Source organism: Artibeus jamaicensis, unplaced genomic scaffold (genome assembly GCF_021234435.1).
Source record: "Artibeus jamaicensis isolate MK-2021 breed Jamaican fruit bat unplaced genomic scaffold, CSHL_Jam_final contig_843, whole genome shotgun sequence".
NCBI classification, from domain to species: domain Eukaryota; kingdom Metazoa; phylum Chordata; class Mammalia; order Chiroptera; family Phyllostomidae; genus Artibeus; species Artibeus jamaicensis.
Window position 1 is genome coordinate 109,568 of NW_026521982.1, and position 14,796 is coordinate 124,363.

At 44.1% G+C, this 14,796-nt stretch overlaps 1 pseudogene; it reads left to right on the forward strand.

Moving 5' to 3' along the window:
* The first annotated feature begins 1,901 nt into the window (after positions 1-1,901).
* On the forward strand, positions 1,902-14,162 carry LOC128628561 (immunoglobulin heavy variable 1-8-like; annotated as a pseudogene).
* The last annotated feature ends 634 nt before the right edge of the window (positions 14,163-14,796 follow it).

Sequence of the window (14,796 nt, forward strand, 5' to 3'; positions counted from 1 at the left end):
GTTGCTTGTTACTTAATCACCAGTGGTTACCACTAGGACTGGATCCACAAACCCCCAGGGAAGGGGCTGGATTGGACTGGGTGCATGTTATAATGGGAACACTTACTACAGTCCCCCCTCAAGAGCCACTTTCCAGTCTCCAGAGACATGTCCATAAACTGTTCTCCCTGCATCTGAGATCTGTGGTCACTGAGGACACAACCTTGTATTACTGTGGAAGAGACATTGTGAGGGAAATTTACATGAACACAAACACAAACCTCACTGATGGAGGCAGGAAGGTCAGGTTGCAGGCTGCATTCAGGACACCATGGGACACAGTGGAAAACTACACTGACACTGCTCCACAGACTCTGACTCCCCAGGACCACTTTTCTGGCTCCTCTGTTCCTGCATCATCACCTTCATCTGCTCTTGGGAAGATACCCATCCAGTGTCCCCCATGGTACTGCCCTCAGGGCTCCTGGCTGTGTGCTCTGAGAATGAGCACCTGTGAGCTGTACATCAGAGTGACACCCCTATAAGCCAAGTCAGCACTGGTTACACTAACTAGAAAGGTGTTACCTGTGTCTAACCCTGCCGATGACAAGCCAGGAATTTCTCACAATGGCCTCTGCAAGTCCCAGGAGCTGGAAGAACAGGAAACAACAAGGTCAGGCACTGTCCTGTCTTCATATTAATTATGTTTGCTTTTGTTCTGTTATTAAATCACATCACTCACATGGTTCTTGTGAGAGTGGGGATCCTGCCCATGTGCTAAGAGCAGGAGAGAAGAGAGACCTTGGGTCATTACCATGAAACTCATCACAGCATGTGTGTGGTTTATTGATCAATAGAAGTGCAATGAAATTGGGGCTACACACAGGGATAGACAGATGAGACTTGCAAAGAAACCTGAGGGCTTCAGCATCCCCCGAAGCCACTGATTGCTTCTGGACTCAGGGTGTCACTGAGTCAGTGCATCAGGCAGCTTCAGGAAAGGGGATCCCTGGTGACTCATAGAGTCCTGCTTTGGGCTTTCTACAGAGTCAGTGGGATTTAGTAAGACCAGTTCTCTGTGTCTAGAGATGTTAAAGCACATGGGGTCCCAGAGGGAGCTTCCTGAAGTCAGAGTTTAGTCTTTAATTCTGCACTTGAGCTGCTGATATTCCCGTGTCCTGGGAGTCCAGACAGGACTTTTGCCTGCAGTGTGCAGCCTGGGCAGCATGGGGCACATGAGACACATGAGCTCAGGGTGGCTGCTTCAGGATCAGGTGCAGAGGGAGCTGGGGAGAGATTTTCTCTAAGGGACTGTGTCTTCCTCTTCCCATAAAAATATCTAAATTACAGTTAGACATGAGGTGACTGTAAATATCCAATTTCTTTAGAGTATTTACCAAACTGAATAAGACATGAGAACCACAGTCAATAAGGGTATTTGTATGAAGTCTTTATATTTGAATTCTAAGGAAGTGAGCATAGGGATAATTTAACTAACTCACTATGTGGAAAATTTTGAAGGCACACTGGCCTAGTAAGAAGACATTTAGGTATCAAGGCCAGATTGGCCCAGGTGGTGTCTGTGTCACTGAAAGGTGAATTCAGAATGAGGAGCATATCCTGTTGGGGCTGGTTCCTCATTGGGAGAAACTGTGTCAGCCAGAGCTTAGGGACCTGCCAGGGGACACATATTCTCACATGTGGATTAGGACCTGGTCCATCAGACTCCTACTCAGCATGGTCTCTGTGTCCTCTGCCTTCTCTCAGGTATGGTCAGCACTTCAGCTATGAAACACACTGCCACATGCATATGCAAATAACAAGAGGTAGACTAGGTTAAATGTGGGTTTTTCTGTGCCCTGAGAGCATCACCCACAGCCACACCTTCCACTGAAGAAGACCTGAAGACATAGCCCCTCATCATGGACTGGAGCTGGAGAACCCTCTTCCTGTTGGCAGTAGCTATAGGTAAGAGTCTTCCCAGACCCCTGGTTGAGGTGGGAATCAGGAATATCGAAGTGAATTTTACCCACTCCTGTCTCTTCTCCTAAGGTGTCCACTCTCAAGTGCAGCTGGAGCAGTCTGGTGTTGAAGTGAAGAAGCCTGGGGCCTCAGTGAAGGTCTCCTGCAAGGCTTATGGATACACTTTCACCAGTTACACTATTGACTGGGTGCAACAGGCCCCAGGACAAGGGCTTCAGTGAATGGGGTATGTCAACCCTAACAACAGTGGCACTGGATATGCACAGAAGTTTCAGGGCAGAGTCTGCTTGAATGAAGACAAGTACACTAGCATAGCCTACATGGAGCTATGCAGCCTGAGAACTGAGGACACAGCCATATATTACTGTGTGAGACATACAGTGATGGAAAGTCAGGGTGAGTCCAGACACAAACCTCCTTGCAGGAGACAAGAGGCCTGGGCTGCAGGGGGTGCTCAGGACACCACAGGACACTCTGGAAACTTGAGCACAGAGACCCGCCCCAGGGAAAGGTGTGTGCCTGGGTGGGGAAGAAAGGGGCTTCCTCTTGGGAGCAGTGATTTCTTCTCAAAGCTCTCAGCTGCATGCAGGGGTGCTGGTTCCTTCTTTTTGGCTCTGGTTTGCCTCATTCTTACTGCAGACAGCAAAGGGGGAAGTGATACTGTCTGTTTGCAGATGAGATTCCACCCTGTGCATGGGACATTTCCTTCACCACTGTCCTGTTTATCCTTTTTCTTCCTTGAGAATGAACTACCATTAGTGCTCTCATCTTCCCTGTGGTTGGAAATGTTTCCCACGAAGAGGGAAACAGCCCTGTCCAGGCCCCTTTGTGCTGAGCTCAGATTCTCTATCCAACATACACACAATGTTCTCACACGTCTGCTTCCTTCCAGCAGGCACCCCTCACCCCACATGTGTTGTGAATATTCCCAAGAACCCCTGCCACTCAGTTCTCTGTTCTCCTTCCACATGTTACCCCTGCCACTCAGTTCTCTGTCCTCCTTCCACATGTTACCCTCTTGCTCTTCCTTTACTGGGTGGTTGTGGAAACCCACGCTAACATCTGGTTTCAATAATCTCTGTATATTTACTTTGGTTTTCTCTTTGAAACAATATATGATTGCATTTATGTCTCAAACAAACAATTCTGGATAATCTCTCCCATGTCAACACCTTCAGCTCACTCACCCCTAACATCACCACCTCTGCAGAGCCCTGTCACACAAGAGAACATTCAATGGTTCCAGCAACAGAAATTTGGATGTTTCTAAGCATCTGAGTTCAGCCATCCTTGTTCCATGAGTTTTAGAGTCTTGGCTGTCACCCCAGAGTCCTGGAAAAACGCTTACTTGTCAGAGCGCCGGGAATTGTGTGGGAGTGGGAGTGTGTGCATGTGTGCACACAAACCTTAACTACTTTACATATGTGTTTGTGATGGTGTCATTGTGTGCTGTATGTGCACATGTATGAGCTAATCTCTGCTGTGAGTCTCCCACAGCTCACAGAACAAAGGCCTTCCCACACAGCAATGAGAACTGGTTTTTGTAGAGAGAGCAGCCCACTGGTAAGCCTGTGTTTCCCTTTCTGTCAGCTGGGTGTGAGCCAAGGAGAAGAGTGTGTCATGGACACAACGTGCTTGAGGATCTCCTTGGTAGAAACTGACTCCTGAATGTCTTAGGTAATGCCTGTAAAGAGGTGGAGAGTTGAGGCATCCTTTACTCAAAGTGTCCTCCTTGTCTCCAAGTGACCTGCCCCAGGTGAGCTACATGAGGGAAGCTAAAGACAGGTGAAGTCCAGAGAGGGGCTGTAAAGACGGGGTGCATGGGAGCAATGGATTGTGCACACTTTTCTCTTGGTACTTGAGCAGAACACACACAGTCACACACAGAGTCACCATCCAGTCACACAGTAGTCATGCACACAGTCAACCACATACAGTCTCACACACTCATTATCATGTATAGCCACACACAGTCACACAGAGAGAAACACACATTTCCACACAGTCATACACAGTCCCACAGTCTCATACACAGTGATGCAATCACATTCACATATAGTCACATAGTGTTACACAAACAGGTTAACACACAGTTACAAACACAGACAAGGCTTCACACACAGCCATGCACAGTCACTAACACATACAGCCACATAGTGTAAAACACTGTCACAGAGTCACAAAGAGTCTCACGCACGGTATCACACAGAGTCACACACAGTAGCAATCATATACACTGTCACACACAGTGTCACACACAGTCACAAGCTTGTTTTTCAAAAAGAAAAACTTCTTATGATGTGCATTCACACATAAGAAGTGATACAGAAGTGTTCACATCATTGCACACTGTTTTCTGTAAAACATATCAGGGTTTTTCTACATGGTAATAGCCAGTCCATAAAATTGCCAGGGTAGATATTTCTCCTGCTGCTGTTGTTACAACACGTACTGAATAGATTAACTTAACTAACGCTTGTTTTATTTTTTAATTTATTGTTAATTAATTAATTTTTAAAATTATTTTTCAATTACAGTATTCTTTCTTTTACTCCCTTCAGAGCCCACCCGCCGTCCCCCCCACCTCCCACACCTTTCCACCCCCCTTAGTGTCCATGTGTCCTTTATGGTAGTTCCTGTAAATCCTTCCCCCTTTTACACTGCAATTCCATCCCCTCTCCCCTCTGGTCGCTGTCCCCCTGTTCTTGATTTCAGTGTCATTGTTTTAATTTTGTTTTCCTGTTTGCTTTGTTGTTTAGCTTCCTGTTAAAGGTGAGATCATATGGTATTTGTGGAACTTTTCACACTACTGATTGAAGATTACACCAGTGTGTCTACCCCAAGTATGCAGTTTGAAAGGGGTTTTAACAATATTCATTTGGAATTATCTGATGCAACAGGCAGCTGCCTTGAGAAATCAAAGTGAGGTATACAGTGATGAAGTTTCCATAGTTTTACATAAAATCATAAGCTAAACATGGGCATATTATAATATCGGTTTTAGAGTCCTCTGTAGATATATCCTTTGAGGGTTCAGATGGGATACAATCTAGGGTAAGCACGATCATTTTGATATAATGATTTGTTAGAACATTTTCTTAGCTTTCATATCAAATGTTTTTGTATTGACTTCCACCCTCATGTTATCTCGAAGATGGACGTGTGTTTACAGATTTCCTCAGTTTATTTCATTCAGTTTACAGGAGACATAAAAGCCCAGTTTGTTTGCAAGGAATCCCAAACCATACACTGACCTCTATTTCTCTTCTGGTCTTGTCCTGATTTACAAACCCTAAGAACTGCAGTTCCTTCTGATGTTTGTGCTGATTTTACATCAGATGGAGAGGTGAATACAGACAGAAAGTTCTATCATCATAATGTGTTCTGGTTATGAGACTGCTGGTTTAATATTGATATGTGATCCATCAAGAAATAACAAGGTTCAGGTTCTCCATAAGAGTCTCTAATAAATTGGAGGTTTGTTTGTTTGTTTTTAACTTTTGTAAAATATTTTTATTTAATTATCGTTCAAGTACAGTTTTCTTTCTTTTACTCCCATTCCAGCCCACCCCCCAGAGCTCCCCACCTCCTTCCCATTTCCACACCTATTAGTTTTTGCCCATGTGTCCTTTATACTTGTTCCTGTGAATCCTTTCCCTTTTCCCCTGAAATGCCCTCCCCTCTGGGCCCTGTCTGCCTGTTCTGTATTTCAGTGTATTTGGTTATATTTTGCTTGCTTGTTTGTTTTGTTGTTTAGGTTCCTGTTAAAGGTGAGATCATATGGTATTGAATTTCCCATGATGGATGTTAAACAATTATGAGCCCAACTTAGGCATTTAGTCATGACAGTGGTCTGTCTCAGAAACACTGTGGGGGGGAGTCAATGTGAGCCCAGCCACACATCTTCCTCCAGGAGAAAGGAGCTTATCTCAAACCTGGAACAAGGGTACATTTTCAAGCCAGTACTTTCTTATCTGAGTGGCTCCAGGTATTATGTATGCATATTTCAGGAAAAAGGGAGAAACACTGAAATGATTGAACTGATTAAACAATGAGGAAAAGCACCATGTAATTAAATGATAATCTTGAATGAGTGTCAGCTCAGAAAATGTTAACTCATCCTCCATGTTAATTCATCCCCTTCATGGATGGAGTTCATTTTCCCATTCACACATTGATACACTCAGTGGATTGGGTTCAAGTTCGGTGGACACCCATCATGTATGGCCATGGAGTCAGCACTCCCAAGGGCCCAGTGCAGACAGGAAAAGGGACTGTGAGAGAACACAGATGGTTCTTCTGAAATTAACTGTTCATAAACAAGAGGGCCACAGCATATGCCCTCTCCTGCTCCAGGATTAGAGCTTTGTCATATACCCACACAGGTACAGATGCTGATGCTGAACATAAAGGTGAACAGAAAATGATGATCAGTTTACATAAAATGCATCTACCAGCTGAAAAAATGGGAGGCTATTTGAATAATTAATTCACCTTCAATAATTAATGATATCTAAAAATACTGCTTTTTACATTAATAAGTTTACTTATATCTGTTATTTCATATCAGTGATTGGCATGAAAATTTTCTATAATCAAATGTCTGTAATTTAATATGTACTGCCCAGTCTCAACCTATATTCTAATCTAAGCAGGCCTCGTCATATCTGAGTTTCTTCTATGTCCAGTGTTTGAACCTAGATTTACCCCACAGAGTCTATAGAATAAAATTAAATAGGACAGTAAGGCTGCTAAATATTGAGCACCAAAATTCACTGAAGAAAAATGACCTAGAAAAACTGCTTCTCTTTAGAGTCCATGCTTCTGTCTCCAAATGATCCACACAGATGCCCCTCCTCCTCACAAACTGGGACTATGTGTTCTAGGGGACATTCTGCTCTTCATTCATGCTCTGCTTTGTAAAGGAAACATGGTCAGATGAAACTTCCTATCACCTGAATATGAAAATCATAAAATTTTAACTTTCCCTCTGATTGTGGGAGTTGATTTCTCTTGGTGTGTTCATTACTGGTGATGTTCAAAGGCATCTCTCAGGTTAAATTTCTCTTTTTTAAAAAAACATACTCTCATAGGTCATGGAGTTTCCTGGAGCACTTGAGTCAGTGGGGATAGACAGGATCAGATTTGAGGATAAATTCTAAACAGACATGATTACTTAGAAAAGTCACACTCTGGGATCATGTCCTTCACATCACTTTCCAGGCCCAGATCTCACTATATAGTAGAGGACATGCAAATAGGGCCCCTCTGCTCATGAAAAGCAGCCCAGCCCTGACCCTGTAGCTCTGGGACAGGACCTCAGGCTGGATTCTCAGGTATTTCTATTCCCTGCTCAGGACAAAATACATACCACTCACCATGGAGTTTGGGCTCAGCTGGGTTTTCCTTGTTACCATTTTAACAGTTAATTCATGGAGAACCAGAGACACTGATTATGTGAATGGATATGACTATAAAAAACAGTGGACCAGTGACTTTTCTGAACTGACATCTTTGGGTTTACAGTTGTCCGGTGTGAAGTGCAGACAGAGTCTTGGGGAGGGCGTTTGGTGCAGCCTGGGAGGTGTCTGAGACTCGCCTGCATGGTCTCTAGATTTACCTTCAGTAGCTATGATAGGCCCTGTTCCAGTCAGGCTGCAGGGAAGGGACTGCAGTGGGTCTGTCATTAATAGTAATGGTGATACAACCTAATATGCAAATTCTGTGAAGGGCCAAATCACCATCTCCAGAGACAACACTAAGAGTGAGTTCTACCTGAAAAATGAATAGCCTGAGAGTCCACAACAAGGCCCTATATTACTGAGCAAGAAACACTGTGAGAGGAAGTCAATGAGCCCAGACACACATCTTCCTCCAGGAGAAAGGAGGGCCAGAATGCAGAGGGCACTGTGGGCACTTCGAATACAGGGTCACCCTAGCATCATTTCTGTACATTAAGGGCTGTTTTCCTGGAGGTGTGGGGTTAACTCACCATGCAACAGTTTTCCTCTGGGAACCTCCCTTTCTTAATGATTCAGTGCTGGCCTCTTAACTATCTGAATTACAGAGGCATTCTGTAGTGAAAGGAATACATTCTCCCATGCACTAAGGGAGATAGTCAAATACATTTGCTTGCACCTGTTCTGTTTAATCATCAACAAATCATCAGTGTTCTGAACCATGTTAGATGAATTCAACCAGAGACTCTGCTGGGCCTAACAGTGCAGCCCAGCCTCACACAGGTCATAGTCTAAGATGGCCAGCAGCAAGACACATGCATGCTTAACAGCAGATACCAGATGTGTATAAGCCCAATGCAGAGGACAAAGGTCCCTGATGGTGATGGTCATTGACTAGATTCTGTGTTCATGACATAAATATCAGTTGTTATCACACAGATGTAGAACGTCCCCACCACACCTTGGTACAGATGTCCAAGCTTATGAAGTCACACACACACACAGAGGAACATTCAAAATGTTTGTTATTTCATTGTGGATTTTGCTGAGAACAGGGCTGGCTTCAGCAACTCAGAAATGGCTGGTTCAGCCTTGACTGGTGTAGCTCAGTGGATTGAGCGTGGGCCTGCAAACCAAAGGATCACAGTTGGATTCCCATTCAGGGCACACGCCTGGGTTGCAGGCCAGTTCCCAACAGGGGAAGCATGAGAAGCAACCATACATTGATATTTATCTCCCTCTCTCCTTTCCTTCCCTTCTAAAGATAAATACATATAATTTAAATAAATACATAATATTATTTAAAAAAAGAAATGGTTGGTTCACTCCTGGTAAGTCATCTGGTTCTGGTTCTTATTACTCCTCTATGACAAGGTTGAGGAGGGTCCTGCACATGGGAGTGCGTAGTGTGAGTTCAATCTACTATGAATCTCCGCTTTCTCCACAGATTTTCTCCAAGTGTGTACAGAAGGAGAGGGAGGGGTGAATCTTAACATGCCAGCACCAAACATGAAGAATTACAGCTTGTACTTATTTCACTGGACACCTAGGAAACATCAGTGAGAACATGGAGTTACCTTCCATCATGGGTAGAAAACAAATTTAGTTACTAGAAATTGAGAATAATGGTTACAAGAAAGCAATAAGGGGAAAATGATAAATTATATGGGTGTCTTAGTTTAAGGTCTAGGGTGGAAGCTGTCCACTCTGCAAAGCTTTTAGTTTTTTTTCTGAAGGATTTGGGTCTCCTTATGAATTCCAAAGGTTAGAAGCTTCCACAGGTTTACGGGGGTACTAAGTTTGGGGAGATCTGCTGGAGTACCCTTCCAACTGAGTGGAATCATGATTTGATCCATGCCCTTGTGCTTTGGACTTGTGTTTTTGTCACTCAAAAGCCAACACAATAGAACCTTAGGACCATGTGGCTGTGTTAGGAAGTGGGGCCTTATGAGATTCAGTCTTAGGGTGGAGCTCTCATGAGTGGGATTAGGGCCTTTATAACAAAAGACTGAGAAAATTCCTTTGCACTATCCACCCTCTGAGAGTACAGCAGACTCTTCCAGGAAGTGAATTCTTAGACAAGGTCAAATTTGCTGGTTTCTGTTCTTGGAATTCCTGACATAACATCCATGGTAAATAAATTTATGACTTTGGCCAATGTCCCCTTCCATTTTAATTTGTTACAGCACCCAGAGTAAATTAGGACTGTAGTGTAACATGACTGCAAGGGCTGACTTCCTGGGATTTTCCTGTCCTAATTATTGTAAAAAGTGCAGCATGGGTTTCCTTCCAGTTAGGTTCTAGGGCAGTTTTTCTCTGATGTTTTTTAAAGGCAAAATTCCCTGATTGAAAGTCATGGGAGTCTGTTAAACGGAGGTAACAGAAAGGCAGGACTAGAAGTGGGTGAAATCTATGAAAACTTTCAGTATTCACAACACAGCATGGAGGGAGGTCCATATTTCACTGGAGTTAAAATCCACAAATGTATGTTTCTTCCAGTCACCATGTCACGGAGATGTGACTGTTGTGCACTTGAAGGCATGCATGGGCATGAATACCACTTGGATGTAGCATTCACCAAATGGGATTGTGGATTTAAGTCGTTTTTCTGATTAACTAAGCATACCATTTTTTTTAGCATACCATTTTTTGAACTTCCCAGATATTGTATATGCTAATGTCAGTGTGACACTTAGATTACAGTAACACCTGCCTGAATAATTATTAATTTGCTGTTTGCACCTCAGTCACTTAATGTGACAGTTGTTAAGCCATTTGGGGAGGAGGGTGAAGAGGCTGAGCCCAGAGGGTGTCCAGGGCAGGTAAAAGGCTCTACCTGTATTTGTTCCTTCTTCCCATTATCTTTCTCTATAACAATGGAATCTTGGTTCACAGATGCACTAGGGGCAGGGGTTCTGTCTTGAAAGCACAAGAGAACAGGGCTTGCCGTGCTTACTGCCCTCAGCCTAGGAGGCTGACAATGGGGATTAACCTTGCTCTGTGTGGAGACAGGGAATTTATTCCCTGACAATGACAATGTCATACAAATGATTTATTCTGAGCTGAATAGCCTGAAACACTGTGCATGTGAAATATTACTGTCAATTAAATTGTGTTAAACTGATCAGTGGTAGAATTTAGCAACAACAATAACTCCACAGCACACAGACTAACCAACCTTTTGTAAAGGCCTCCACTGTTACAATGAGTGTGACTTCCCCTCTAGTCAAGTGGGAACCGTCACCAAGGAACTTGACTTATTTGACACTAGGGGAGGAGTGCATTCAAATGGGCATCACCACTTACAGATATAAACCAAGACTAGCTGCTGTCCCTGAACCTCAGGGAAACCAGCTCAAGCCCCTGGGTCTCAGTAGTTTGCACTCACTGATGCAAGGTAACCCAGAGAAATTACCATGAAGTTTGAGTTGGGCTTGGAACATACTCTGATGCTTTTACATGGTAACATTACAGGGGAAACTGGGGTGTTCTGTGTCTGTGTGTGTGCACCCACTGCTAATTAAAATTTCTTGTCTGCAGGTGTCTGATGCGAGGAGCAATTGGCAGAGTCTGGTGGGGGCCTGAGACAGCCAGGAGGATCTCTGAGACTCTCCTGCAAATGTTCTGGATTCACATTCAGTGACTCCTATATAAACTGGATCTGCAGACTCCAGGAAAAAGCCTGGAGAGGGTAGGGGTCATCAGAAACAAAGCTAAGAGTCACACAACAGAATATGCTTCATCTGTGAAAGGCAGATTCACCATCTTGAGGGATGATTCCCAAAGCACTGACTATTTGCAAATGAACAGCCTGAGAGCCAAAGACTGCCCTGTATTAATGTGCTACAGACACAGTGAGAGGAAATCAGTGTGAACCCAGAGAAAATCCTCCCTGGAAGAGGAGCTGTAAACACCAGGGGACACTCAGGGACAACTCAGGGCCCACAGGTTCTGCAGGCATAAGGCACATGAAAGTTATTTAAGGATTTGCTTCTTCTCTGGCATGAAGTTTTCTCTTCACCTGACATTCAACATGTAGGTACCTAAGCAAGCCTTCTCCACAATGAGTCTAAAGTGGTTGGATCACTTCTATATGCATGCAGTGAGCAGATGCATATTATCTCTGAATTGGGAATCTTTCCCTAAAAAGCTCTGTTGTGATTGTTGGTTTTGTGTTAGTTTGACTAGATCACTAGGTGCCCAAACATTTGGCTGATAGTTATTCATGGGTTTGTCCAGTGTGTTTACAGATGAAATTACCTTTGAGATGGTGACTCAGAAAAGCAGATTGCTTTCCCCAATGAGGATGAACACCCTTTACCCCACTAAGGGATTTACTGAAACAAGCTAAAGAGGAAAAATTAACCCCTTTCAGCCTGTGTGCAGGATTCTAGATTTGGGAAAGAGATCTTCTTCTGCCCCAGGCACCCTGGTTCACACCCAGGGTCCTCAGTGATTGATTTTGCAAGCATTTTTTCTCCAGTGTGATCTTGCACAATACCCAACTGCAAATTGCCCTCATGTGTAAAAGCTCATGATGAACATGGACTGAAATGATAGAGATTTATATAATTCATTAGATTACTGTGAACATTTGCTTAGAAAGAATGTTTGCTTGATGCAGGTTCCAAAGTGATTATATATTATGAGAACAAGATTGACATAGAGGATAAATAGTCAGTGACATAAGTGGCTTGGTGACACACATGAGTAACACATGCTTGACAAATACAGCACTGATGCATAGCCCTAAAAAATGGGAACTCTCTAAGTCTTCTCCTTCATTGGAGCCATTTGTGGCTCCGAAAGAGAAAACTCAAATAGATGTTCTTGTATGTCCCTAGAACTAAGCAAGAACTCAATGTCTTCTAGGATGAAATATTTGGAAAACTGGGAGCCCACATGGGGAACATCAGCAGTTACTACATGACCAGCCCTAGAGAATGTTTCCTTTGAAAGGGGATCATTGAAACGATTTTGAAAACAATGAGCAGTGCTGTCTGAATTCTGCCCCTAATGCCTTGACCAGTGTGGGAAGTCCATGAGGGTTGAACAAGAAGCCCAGGTGCAGGAGGAGATGGTGATTCCTGCAGGGATTGAGAGGTGCAGCTGTGGGTCACTGAGCAGTGAGTCTTTCTCCACCTGGCATGTGAATTCTGAGGTTCATGGGGTGTATGGTGATAAGGGAAGATAACCATATGGATGGAGCACCAAGAATAAAAAAAAAAACTTGAGTGTCACACACAGAGATGACATCAGCTCAAAAGAAACACCATGCCCTAGGATCCAGTGGGGGGATTGCTCAAGTTATAGCTACAGCAGCAAAGGGAGACCTGGAGTGCATTTCCTTGAAAACCAACACAGTGAGTGTTTGTCATTCATTGAGTAGTAAAACTGCAGTGAAATTTGGGCCACATGCAGGAAAACTCAGGTGAGACTTTTCCCCGCAGGAACCTGAGGACATCAGAGGCTGCCAAATTCCACAAGAGCTTCAGGGCTTAGCAGTGACAGCTGTGTCAGTACATATGGCAGGTCCGGGGGGCATTCCTGGTGGCTTCACTGAACCTAATCTTTGGGGCCCTGTCCAGGGTCACTGGGGTTTAGTAAGGTCAGTTCTCTGTAACCAGAAAATTAAAGCACACAGTGTCCCTGAGGGAGTTTCCAAAAATGAGGGCACAACCTTCAATTCTGGAATAGAGATGCTGAGATGTTCATGCTGTTTGAGCTTTTACAGGAACCTACCCAGCATAGTGCAGAGCTGAATCAGGGTGTGGGCAGGTCTCACAAGCTCAGAGTAGCTGTCCCAGGAGCAGGTGCATGGGGAACTGGGAAACAATTTTCTGTGAGGTCCTGTGTCTTCTTCTTTTCATGAAAACCTCTAAAAGAATAGTTGGACATCTGGTGACTGTAAATATCCTATTTTATCATGGCACACACTGAGCTCCATGATACATGAGAATAAGAGTCACTGGTACTTCTAGGGATTTTTTTTATAACTGAATTATAAAGAACTGTGAACAGGGATGATTTTATTACCCATTAGGTGAAGAATTTTGGAGACAGGCTGATCCAGGAATAAGATATTCAGGTATTAAAGCCCAGAATTGGTCTGGGAGGTCTCCATGTCTCTCAAAGTTGAGTTCACAATGATGAGCATGTCCTGTGGGAGCTTGTTTCTCAGTGGGAGGAGCTGTATCAACTCACACCTAGAGACCTGGCTGGGGACCCATATTCTATAACACTGCATAGAACTTAGACCCTTAGACATCCTTGGCATATAGTCACTGTGTCCTCTACTTTCTCTCAGGTGAGGTCAAGTCTTCAGCTATGAAACACTCTGCCTCATGAATATGCAAATGAGAAGAGGTAGACTAGGTTGAATGTGGGTCTGTCCTCTGAGCTTCGCCCTAAAACACTGTCATGCATAGAATTCAGAACAGCACTGTCCCTCATCCTGGACTGTATATAGAGAGCACTCTTCCTGTTGGCAGTTTCTAGAGGTAAGGGGATTGGCAGTTTTAGGTTGAGGGGGTGACCAGGGACAATTAAGGGAGATTTTTCTGCCACTCCTGAAGGCTCTTCATAGGTGCCCTTTCCCAGGTGCAGCTGTTTCAGAAGGGTTCTGAAGTGAGGATGCCTGAGTTCTTAGCGAAGGTCTCCTGCAAGGCTTCTGGACACATCTTCAGCAGCTATGCTATGCACTGGGTGCGATGGGTCCAAGGAAAAGAGCAGGATGGATGAAGCAAACTGACCCTCAATACTGTGCTGCAATCTATGCACACAGGATACAGGGAAGAGTTACCATGACCACAGACCCATCCCTGAGCACAGCCTGTATGAAGCTGAACAGCCTGAGAGCTGAGGACACAGCTGTGTATTACTGTGCAAGACACATGGTCAAGGAAAGTTACCATGAGCCTAGACACACACCCTTTTGTGTCAGGAGTTAAGATCACTAGGAGGCTCTGAGTACCTGAGAACCATCCCATAGCAGGTGCAGTTAAAGGTTTGGGCCAGTTTTCTGCTGTCTTCTACCTCCTTCACAATTTCCCTCAGAATTTTCCTCTGGGTCCCTGATTCTGGGTCACCAATGATGCCTCTGAGGTAGAAAATGTGTTGGAAACACAGCATTCTCATGCGAACAATAGGAAACGTTTCTTTCACACACTATTGTGCCCCATTTAAAAAAATCAAACTTCCTGACCCACATCAGTTGAATCTAACCAGATTCAGGAGAAGGTATAACATAAGGGCCATTTTTCATGTCTAAATGCAGTAGGACAGAGGCCAGCTGTGAGTGAAAGTCACTGACTGCATGTTTCTTCCAGTTCACATGTCACAGAGGACAGCTGATGTGTCCTGAGGGGAGAACAAT